This window comes from Nicotiana attenuata, unplaced genomic scaffold (assembly GCF_001879085.1).
Source record: "Nicotiana attenuata strain UT unplaced genomic scaffold, NIATTr2, whole genome shotgun sequence".
In the NCBI taxonomy this organism is placed as follows: Eukaryota; Viridiplantae; Streptophyta; class Magnoliopsida; order Solanales; family Solanaceae; genus Nicotiana; species Nicotiana attenuata.
Genome location: NW_017671517.1, coordinates 39,482 through 51,579, shown reverse-complemented (window position 1 = coordinate 51,579; position 12,098 = coordinate 39,482). Strand labels below are relative to the sequence as shown.

Genomic DNA, 12,098 nt, shown 5'->3' with positions numbered 1-12,098 from the left:
ATTTACGCTCAGGGTATCACCAATTAAAGATCATGGAGCAGAATATTACGAAAACAGCTTTCAAGACCCGATATGGGCACTTTAAATTTCTAGTAATATCTTTTGGGCTAACAAATGCCCCGGCAGCTTTCATAGATCTTATGAATTGGGCTTTCAAGACATTTCTTGACTCCTTTGTGATAGTGTTCATTGACGATATCCTTGTATATTCACGGAGTCGAGATGACCATGCCGATCATCTCAGGGCGGTTTCGTAGACCCTTCATCAGCACAAGTTGTATGCGAAGTTTTCGAAATGTGAATTTTGGCATGAATCTATCACATTCTTGGGCCATGTCGTCTCCAGAGAAGGAACTAAGGTTGGTCCTCAGAAGATTGTAGTGGTGAAGAATTAACCTAGACCTACAGCTCCAATAGAGATTCATAGTTTCTTGGGCTTAGTAGGGTATTACAGGAAGTTTGTGGGTTAGCAGGTTACTACCATCTGTTTGTGGAGGGCTTCCTTTCTATTACATCTCCTTCAACTAGATTGACCTAGAAGGGCGCTCCATTGAGATGGTCCGATGATAGGTAGGCAAGCTTCCAGAAGCTCAAGACCACATTGACTACAACACCGGTGTTAGTTTTACCCTCCAATTTAGGATGTATACTGTGTATTGCGATGCTTCATGCCTTGTCTTGGGTTGTGTATTGATGTAGGAGGGGCGAGTTATTGCATATGCTTCACGTCAGCTAAAGCCCATAAGAAGAATTACAATGTTCATTATTTGGAGCTGGCTGTAATAGTTCATGCTCTTGGAGGCATTATCTTTATGGGGTGTCGGGCGAGGTCTACACAAATCGCTACAGTTTGTAGCGTATGTTTAAGTAGAGGGATCTTAATCTGAGGCAGCGCAGGAGGCTTGAGTTATTGAAGGATTATGATATTGCAATCCTTTATCATCCGGGAAAGGCAAATGTGGTTGCGGATGCCTTGAGCTGAAAGGCCGAGAGTATGGGTAGTTTGGCATTCATTTTAACACAGGATAGGCCATTGGCTGTGGAGATTAAGCCCTTAGCTAACAAACATATGAAGTTGGATATTTCAGAGCCAAGTCGAGTTCTTGCATGTGTCGTGGCTCAGTCTTCATTATGAGCTGATCAAGGCGCGACAGTACGATGATCCGCACTTGCTGCTTCTTAGAGAGACGAGGCTATGGGGTGGTGACAAAGAGATTACTATCGGTGATGATGGTTTTCTGTGACTCCAGGGTCGCAAATGTGTTCTTAATGTTGATGGCTTGAGAGAGACAATTCTAGTTGAGGCTCACATGGTATTCTATTTATCTAGGTGCTATAAAGATGTATCGTGACTAAGGCAACATTTCTGTAGACAACGGATGAAGAAGGACGTAGTTGAGTATGTGGCAAGATGCCTAAATTTCTACCAGGTTAAGTATGGGGACCAGAGGCCAGGTGGCCTACTTCAACAGATGGTTATACCTGAATGGAAATGGGAGTGCATCACTATAGACTTCATAGTTGGGTTAGCGTAGATGTTGAGGTAATTTGATGTTGTTTGGGTCATTGTCGTCAGTCTGACCCAGTCGGCACACTTTATTCTAGTTGTGACTACCTACTCTTCAGAGAGATTGGCTCAGATTTATATTTAGGAGATCGTCTGGTGGCATGGTGTGCCTATCACCATCTTTTTAGATAGAGGCCCTCCATTCACTTCCCATTTCTGGAGAGCAGTACAGAGTGAGTTGGGTACCTAGGTAGAGCTCGGCACATCTTTTCATCCGCAGATCGATGGGCAGTCGGAGCGGACATTTAAGATTCTGGAGGACATACTCAGAGCGTGTTTCATTGACTCTGGAGGGCAGTGGGATCGATTCTTACCGTTGTCCGAAATTTCGTATAACAATAGTTATCAGCCTAGCATAGAGATGGCTCGATTTGAGGCTTTGTATGGTCGGCGATGTCGTTCCCCCATCGGTCGGTTCGAGTCCGATGAGGTTAGGTTATATTGCATTGATTTGGTAAAGGATGCCTTGGATAAGGTAAGTTTGATTCAGGAGCGACTTCGCACAACACAGTAAGAACAAAAGAGTTATGCATATCAAAAAGTGCATGATGACTTGTCATTTACGGTGTGCGAGAAATTTCTCCTGAAAGTCTCGCTGATGAAGGGTATCATGAGATTCGGAAAAAGGCAAACTGAGTACGAGGTTTATAGGCCTATTTGAGATATTGAGGCGAGTGTTATCGGGAGGCCATCCAGGTTTCCATGTGTCTATGCTTCAGAAGTACCATGCCGACAGGCCACGTGTTAGATTACAATAGAGTTTAGCTAGACGAGACATTAGGTTATGAGGAGGGTATAGTTGCTATTGTGGACAGAACGTTTGCCAGTTGAGGCCTAGGAAGATTGCAGCGTTAAAGGTCCAGTGGAGGGGCCAACCAATTGAGGAGGCGAGATTGGAGACCGAGGAGGTAATGCCAAACAGATATCCACACTTATTCAACACTCTAGGTATGATCCTAGGCCCGTTCAAATGTTTGTTTAAGAGGTGGAAAATGTAATGACCCGACTGGTAGTTATGCTTTCTAGATCCTCGTACCCCTATTTAAGACTCCCTATATGTGCTTTTACTATTTCGTGAAAAGCAGGGATGGTTGGTTTGGTTATTTAACGGTTAAGGTTGAAATCGGAACAATTAGTTCCTTAATAGTGGCCTATGGTGGCCAAGTGTGACTTGAGTGAACATTTTGAGTAAACGACCATGGAACAAGAATTTAATTTTTCCAATAGGTTTGTATGATGATTTTGGACTTGGGCGTGTGTTCGGATCGTGTTTCGGGTGATCTGGGAGCAATTCGGCCATAATGTTAAAAGTTGGCGCCTTGAAGGTTTTAGTGTTTCTTATATTTGGTTTGAAGTAGACTTTGGTGATATTGATGTCTGTTTGGGATTCCAAGCCTGAGAATAGGTTCTTATGGTGATCTATGACTTGTACGCAAAATTTGACGTCATTCCGAGTTGTCTATGTGTGATTCGTCGCATTCAGAGCTAGTTGAAGAAGTTTGAAGTTCATAAGTTTATTAATTTTGTTTCAAGGTGCGGTTCTTAGTTTTTATGTTGTTATTGTGTTCCAAGACCTCAAGCAGGTCTATATTATGTTTATGAACTTTACGGTGTAGCAAGACGGGGTCCTGGGTTGCTCGGGTGTGTGTCGGACCACCCGAAGGTAACTACAAACTGCAGAAATTTCTAGTGTTGGTTTCCTTCTTCGTGAACACAGAAGTCCCCTCGCGTTTGCGATGAAAGATTTGGGGGCTGGGTAATTTTTCTCTTCGCGTTTGCAAAGTAAGGGTCGCGTTTGTGAAGGCCGGGGACCAGTGGCCTTGGCGTTCACGATGACGGTACCTCGTTCGCGAATAAGGGACAAGGTCTGGGGGACCAGTGGCCTTTGCCCTTTGCGTTCGCGAACTGCCGGCCATGTTCGCGTAGTTATGGCTAGGCTAGCCTTCACAATCACGAGGCTCTGACCTCGTTCGCGAAGAAGCCTTTTGGGCGAGGAGCAGTTTTGCCTTCGCGATCACGATGAAGGGACCATTGGGCAGAAACATGTTTAAATCATGACTTAAGCTCATTTTCTCTCATTTCACTTTGGTTTGGCCGAATTTGGAGCTCTTTGAGAGGGATTTTTCACCTAGCTTTTTAAGGTAAGTGATTTTTATTGAATGTGAGTTTAAAATATAGATTATGGGTAGATTTTAACATGTACAATGTGAAAATTGTTGGATTTTGTTGAAAAAACACAAGTTTTGGTAAAATGAGATTAGACAATAAAAATGATTATGGAATTGAGTAGGAATTACATATTTTAGTTCGTAAGGTTATGGGTAATATTTATCTAAAAAAAATTCCAAAATCTATGCTCCTGGGTCCCGGGGGTGACTTTTAGGAATTTTCCAAATTGGGTTGGGTAATTACTCTAGTAGATGAATTATGCACTTTTGTGCACATATTGATTAGTTTGTACGACTTTATGCTACTTTCGGATTGCTCGACACATATTTGAGGCTATTAATGTCATTTGAGGACTGGGAAAAGGGCTTGGAAACGAGGTAAATCTCTCGCCTAACCTCGTAAGAGGGAACTAACCCTATATGTGTTTAAATTGTTATTTGCTAATAATTTGCGGGTGCTACATACGCTTGAAGTGACTGGAGTCTGTACGTAGTTAAAAATCATGTTATGTCCGAGTAGACATAGGACTTTATTGTGCAATACATGTACTATTTGAACACAACTTGTTAGTTTATTACTTGTATTAATATGTTAATCTTGATTAAAGATTATATTAGACCGAGTTTAGTTACTTGAGTTTTGATGGAATATTCAAATATTAAAAAAAAATACATTCCTTTATGTGCTTATCTCTGTGTTTTGAACATATGTTCCATATTCCGAAGAGTTTCACAATTACTGTGGATCGTGCTGAACGCCTAGGCAATATTTATATACAATGAGATGCATCCATGGATCGGGCCGTACAACCTCGGTTGTGTATATACAGGATTATTATGGATTAGGCCGTACGACCTCGGCAAAACTCGTGTGGGATCTCACTAGGAGTCCGATTGTACGTGATATTCCCTTTATGACTTGAGAATTAATAAATACTTGATGGCGTATATTTGTTGAAATTGGCATGTGATATTTTTGGGTTTTAAATTGATATTTTGCTAATGAATTATTTATTTAATGCATCTTATTCCATTATTACTGTTATATTTCCTGCCTATTTATAATTCTTGCACTTTATTTATTTACCTCTATTAAGTGTCGATGTCGATCCCTCGTCACTACTTCTTCGAGGTTAGATTAGATACTTACTGGGTACGCATTATTTTACGTAATCGCGCTACACTTCTGCACAAAGTGTAGGTACTAAGGCAGGTACATTTGGTGTCCGTCCAAGCGCGTACCCGCATCCGAAGGCCTAGTGATGAGCTGCTTTCCATGCTCCGTTCTGCAGCACCCAAAGCCTCCTCTAGTTGTAATTATTATTTCTGTTTATTTCACTTCACACAGTAGTTGTAGGGGATTTTCTATATTCTACTAGATTGCTCGTGCACTTGTGATACCGCGTTCTGGAAATTTTTAGTAGATGTGCATAGTTTTGTCTATTGATATTACCGTTTCACTCCTCATATTTATTTTATGCCTTATATAACCATGTCCTTTTATACTTGGTTGTACTCTATTAAATAATATTCATGATATTAAAAGAAATAATGTGAACAATTAAATGGATAGTTCACTTTTGGCTTGTCGCACGGCGACGTTGGGCACCATCACGACCTATAGTGAGAATTGGGTCGTGACATCAATGGACTTCAACTGGTGACAAGGAAGCGGCCACTTCCTTGAACTTGGGTCTGAGTTCTTGATGAACTCGGCATGCCCAGTGATTAATGCAAAGAAAATAGGGATAACTAATTTACATATACAAATAAAGTGTAAAGTGAGATTAATTTATAATAAATATGGACAAGATTTGAAGAGATATAGTAAAGCCCAGTGTCATTTATGCTAATCCCATGAAGATTAATTATGTTCTGTACTCATAGGCCTAGGGTGAACCATATTTACTTATGAGGCTCCCCTATGAACCCCTGACACATTAGAGTTTACGAGGGTCTCTTGGATCCCAAGCAGTGCTTGTGCTAGAGAGGGGTTCCTCAACCATAATGTCAAGCCCACACAACCAGCCTTAAGTATTGAACCTCACTCCTCTTCAGTGGTATAGGCACAAATGAGATCTCAACCTAACATTTAATCAAACATGTACCCTAGAAGTTCACACAATTAATATAGAACAAACTAGCAGAATCAGAGCAATTCAATATAGTGTCTCAAACCATCTGAATATACTCCAGAAACTCAATCATACAAAAATACTAACAACTTAGGAAAATAGCACATTAGGAATTGAATTCATCACCATAGGACAAAACAGCCAAGAACCATTACATGTTAGAATTTCAAAATTTTGATCATTTATCAAACAACATGCTATTAGTACATGTAAGTTCTCATAATCCTTTAACAATTTCAAAAGGTTTAAAGGTTGAATCTAAAACATTCAATGGAACACAACACTTAAATAATATCCTTAGAACCACATACATAATCAAGAAAGGGCCATTACATATGATCAACGATATACCTCTATAGTCATTCCCTCCATGCTACTACCAATTTCATCATTCAATAATGCCACCCTAAGTGGCTTAAGGCATTAGCAGCTAACAAACACATGGACTCATTACTAACCTTATCAGAGGTTCAACACTTCATAAAAGGTCCAGTTAAACAGAACTTTCTCAAGGTAAGCTTACATCACCAAAGCAGGTTGTAGAACATCATTATAGAATAGTCCTTTCCATAACAGGCAAAAAACATAGGGGGTTAGGGATTATACTACCTTAAGAACTCATGTTCACACCTTAGAATTTACAAGGGGGTTATACCAACCAGTTAGGACTACAGGGACAATTTGGCATGAATAGGAGGTTCAACTTATCGTTTAATCATCTAGTTCCTATAGGAATGATATCTAACAACATTCAATTAGAACTTCTAAACCATCTGAATCAATAAAACTTAGATTATATCATTGAAGAACTTCTTAGACATCAAATAATCATTAGACAACAAGAAGCATACAGCTAACCCAAAAAGGGACAAGCATCTGATTGCAATTTAGGCAAACATGATCACTTATTGGTCTCTAAAGCTGATCACACTAGCATGATTTCTTCATGTACCCCCCTCTTATTTCATATTAAAATAGTAAAAATACATAGGCTTCGCTAAACAAAATGACATAGTGTCATAACAAGACCATTAATTGGAATCAAGTCAACGTGATGATGTGTGCAAGGCCATCAATAGATTTCATTTAATTAACTGAACAAAAGAGCATAGTACTACAAGCACGAAGACAATTTGACAAGACAACATGTTGATGGAGACTTCAACTAGTTAAACAAGATGGCATGAAAGATTTTAGGAACATCATTTAATTAGCTTTAATCAACATGATAATGTGAGCACAAGTATACAACGTACTAAGCGTAACCCCAATCAACAGTGCAGTAGCATTGGCTAGACATAGCTGCCATCAGAGAGATTAATCAACTCAAATCAACATAAGGAGCTAAGAGGATTAATCCCACAATAACATTCAACACAATTAGTCAAGAGATACACTTAATGGTAACATCAGTTTTAAGAAACAAAACTCTATGATCACTATGAGATGTTGATGTAAACAACAACATGGGGGTAAACTTAACAACAAACATGAAGCATCAGTAAAGAGCAACATAAGCAACAGAACACAACAAGAGTCGCATGTTTACTTAGGTAACTCATGAAAAAAATGAGCAAGTAATCAATAGAAAATATCACATAAGTAGAACAACATGATACTACATGATTAATTGAATAAATTAGAGACGGGGGTCAGTGGTTTACCTTCTTCGGAGCAGCAAACCAAGTAGAGGCAATCACTAGACATTTAGGAGCTTGATCTCCCAATCAACTCGCAGTAGTCGAACTCGAGCAGAAAAAAGAGAGAAAAAATTAGAGAAGAAACTCAAAGTATTTAACATGTAGTATTTATTAAGCTCCTTATGTAGTTCGTCTTGTTCTAAGTGTTTGTCTGTGTGTTTTGTGAGAGCATTAAAAGCTCATATTAATAGTGGTCATTGGAGCCTTAGGGTTCGTTTGAATTTGAAAGGATGACGATTGAGTTACTGATGAGTGCAAAAGGTAGAAAAGATGGGAAAACACATGGGAATAATCATAAAGAAGTTACCTTGTCACGAAAATGGTAAAGGAAATCGGTCGTTGGAACCAAAGGATCATCGGACCATGAATCATCATAATATGGTCAAGATTCTCATGAATCAACAACTTGCATGTGTTGATTTGAATGAGCAGGAGAAGAAAGGATAATACTCTCGCTTGTACATTTTGGTCTTAGGGTTTCAAGGTTTGGGATTCAAATTGAGTGACAGAGAAGGAAATCTCAGTGATATTATCGGTTGGAAGATGAATATTTTGTTTCGATTTTGAGTGTCTCACTGATTGATGCTCTATGGAGAAAAAAGAAAAGAGAGAGGAAAGGAAACAAAGGAGGTTGGTCTCTAAAGAATGAGTGGGGTTTTGGGGGAATTAGGTAGTTAAGATGAGAGATGGCATGAGAGATGTTGGATCACTTTGATCTATGGCTCTAAATTTTTTGGGATAAAAGGAAAAGAAAAGGTTTAAATGGGATAAAATTGGGACCGTTGGATAATTTAAATCCAACGGCCGAGATAAAACACTAGAGGTATAATAAAATAAAGAGAAATTAGGATTAATTGTGGACATACGATGATCTGGATCAACGGTCCAGATGAAATGTGCTTTCTCTGTGAGTAATTGGAGGGTGTGATGTGTCGTGAGGTGATTGGTCAAAGGTATGTGGCGTGGATCGCCAATTGGGATAGGGATGGAGGTTGTCAGACAGGATCAGGGTGCTGGGATGGTGTCTTGGGCCAAATTCCTTGGTAGTAGGCTGGAAATTAATTTAATACATGACCATTTGAATTAAACTAGTCAAATGTAAATGTAGCCCATCTAAAGTTTTTTCCCCTTTTTAAAATTAAATTAATTAGACTTAATTAATCGCAATAAATTGTAATAAAATACAAATTAACAAATGTATTATTAGTTACTGTATTAGTTAGATTTAAATGACTAAAATTATTGTACTCGTCTATTAAATTATAAAAACTAACTGTTTGGTTAATTAAAGTAAGAGAGGTAATATAATTATAAATTTTTAGATGAAAATAATTCTATTACTTTTTTATAAAATTATGAAAGCATGTTTTAATTAATTAAAGTAGTAGAAGTAATATAATTATAAATATTTAATACTAGATTATTATTGATTATAAAATTAATATTATTAACTATTATTATGCTTATTATTGCTTATTACATTATTTATATTTTGAGATAATAGGTATTATTAATTTTAAAAATACTTCACTAGATTTATTGATGACCAATAAGTGTAAACAATTTAATTTAAAAAGGGAGGGACAAATTTGGTCATCAACACTGAAAGCATATTGGCCTTCCCCGGATGATAAAAGAATGGTGATATCATACTCCTTTAGTATCTCTAACCACCTTCGTTGCCTAAAGTTCAAATCCTTTTGCTTTAATAAGTACTGGAGACTCTTGTGATTCGTGAACACCTCGCAAGACACGCCGTAAAGATAATGCCTCAAAATCTTGAGCACGTGAACAGCTGCTAACTCCGCATCGTGTACTGGTAGTTCTTCACATAGGTCTTCAACTAACGTGAAGCATAAGCAATCGCTTTTCCCTCCTGCATCAACACGCACATAATGCCAATCCGTGAAGCATCACAATAGAGTGTAAAAGCCTGATCCCGGAGGCAAAACCAGAGCTGGAGCTATAGTCAAGGTAGTCTTGAGCTTCTAAAAGCTCTCCTAACATTCATCACACCACCTGAATGGGGCACCCTATTGCGTCAATCTTGGTAATGGAGCTACTATAGATGAAAACTCCTCTACAAAACGACGATAATACCCAGCCAACCCAAGAAAACTCTGGATCTCAGTAGAAGTAGATGGTCAGGGCCAACTCTAAACTGCCTCAATCTTCTTTGGATCCACCTTAATCCCCTCATTGGACACCACGTGGCCCAAGAATTCCACCGAGTCTAACTAAAAATCAAACTTGGAGAATTTAGCATATTGCTTTTTCTCCATCAAAGTATGGAGCACAATCCTCAAGTGTTGCTCATGCTCCTCATGGGTGCAAGAATACACAAATACCTCATCAATGAAAACTATGACGAAGGAATCCAGATAAGGCTGAAATATATTGTTCATCAAGCGCATGAAAGTTTTTGGGCACTAGTCAGCCCAAAAGAAATCACCAAGAACTCATAGTGGCCATAACGGGTCTTGAAAGCTGTCTTAGGAATATCAGAAGCCCTGATCTTCAACTGATAGTACCCGATCTCAAGTCAATCTTTGAAAATACCCTCGCTCCCTAAAGCTGATTAAATAAATCATCAATACGCGGTAGTGGATATTTATTCTTAAGATTAACATTATTCAAATAATTATAGTCAATGCACATCCCCATAGAACCATCTTTTTTCTTCACAAATAGCAGTAGTGCACCCCATGTGACACACTAGGCCTGATGAAACCCTTATCAAGCAATTCTTGTAACTGCTCCTTAAATTCCTACAACTCTGCTGGTGCCATGCGATATGGTGGAATAGAAATGGGTTGAGTACCCGACACCAAATCAATATCCCTATCAGGTGGCATGCCCCGTCGGTTTGCAAGAAACAGATTTGAGAACTCCATCACTACTGGAACCTACTCAACAGTAGGAGTATTAGCACCAACATCTCTCATAAAGGTGAAATACGTCAAACACCCCTTCTCACCAATCCATTGAGTCTTCAAGTATAAAATCCCTCTACTGGCAGTGCGACCAAGCAAACCTCTCCACTCCAATGAAGGATAACATGGTACGGAGATAGCCAATCCATAACCAAAATCACCTCAAAATCAACCATACTAAGTAATAAAAGCTCGGCTCTAGTTTCATAACCCCCAATGGCAACCACATACGACTCATATACACGATCCACCATAAAGAATCATCTACTTGTGTAGATACATGAACATATATATCAAAAGAATCACGAGGCATATGCAAATAACGAGTAAAATACGATGACACATAAGAGTAAGTGGAACCAGGGTCAAATAACACTGAAGCATCCATGTGGCACACTGAAACAACGCATGTGATCATGCCTTCAGAAGCAACCACCTCTGCCTAATTGGAAGTGCATAGTAATCGGCATGTCCAACACGTGACTAACCTCCCCCTCTAGGGCTACCTCAAACTGACTGAGCCCTACCCCTAGCTGGTTTGTGGGTAGTGTAGATAATGGTGCTGAAACCATAGGTTGCGTGCTCTACTGTGGGACTCTACTCAGATATTTGGGAAAATCCATTTTAAGATGACTCAAGTCTGCGCACTCGAAACAACCTTCCTCTGACGATGCTGCTGACCCAGATAACTCGAATAACTACCTGTGGAACCCTAAGCAAAAGGAGCATGGTAAGAACTCTATGACGCTAGTGCACTAAATAATGACTGAATAGGGAAAGCACTGCATGAATTGTAGCTAATTGATGAACCACGAGGAATTTGACAATATGTTAGAGCGTTCTAAAAGGACAACCTTTATTGTGATGTGAGTGGCCTCCAGACGAGGCACCACCAAAACCACGGGGCCTCTTGGCCTCCCGCTATAAGGCCCCATAAAATTTCACCTAAAACCCAGGTTTTCATGGTGTCGCGGTACGGACTTTATGGGTTGAATAGTCTTGGGGAGTTGAAGAAAAATTATTACAGAACAGGGCATTTCTGTGGTCCTTTGTGTGACCACAGAATTGATCTTCGGAGCGCAAATCTGCCGCAGAGTGAAGCAGAGAAATGGGCAAAATTTGGATCTTATTTTGCGGCCAACTATGTGACCGCATAATCGCTTCGCGCCCGCACATCCGTCGCAGAACCAGTATGAGGAATTTCGAAAGAATGATCGCGGTCCATTATGCGACCACATAATTGATTTGCGGACTGCATACCTGTCGTATACCTAAACAGAAGTGCCCAGTTCCGGAGGACCATTATGCGGTCCATTTGGCGGATCGTATGAGTGTTATGCAATCGCATATGCGATGGCATATCTGCATCGGGACTTTATTTTTTCTAATTTTATAACCCGACCCCATTTCATTTTATCTAGCCTTAGGGGTAATTTTTGAGGGGTTATCTGGTATTTTATAGAGAGGAGAGAGCTATTCTAGAGAGAGAAATGGGAGGATTCAAAGATTTCACTACTCAAATTGGATCAACACTTGGAATTTCATCAAGAGGAACTTGCTAGGGTTTCTAAAAGGTAAGAATTTCTTCCCACAAT

The 12,098-nt window shown here is 39.4% G+C and overlaps 1 long non-coding RNA gene across 4 annotated transcripts; it reads right to left on the bottom strand.

The window, feature by feature from the left end:
- Positions 1 to 5,478: 5,478 nt before the first annotated feature.
- On the bottom strand, positions 5,479 to 8,246 carry LOC109208737. Of its 4 annotated transcripts, XR_002065249.1 has the most exons (3): positions 7,878 to 8,246; positions 7,535 to 7,616; positions 5,479 to 5,844 (listed from the first exon to the last, which is right to left on the bottom strand). It is a non-coding gene; the product is annotated as an uncharacterized LOC109208737 (long non-coding RNA). The 4 variants fall into 4 exon arrangements; XR_002065246.1 differs by having other exon boundaries at positions 5,479 to 6,433; positions 7,535 to 8,246; XR_002065245.1 differs by having other exon boundaries at positions 7,535 to 8,245.
- Between the last annotated feature and the right edge of the window lie 3,852 nt (positions 8,247 to 12,098).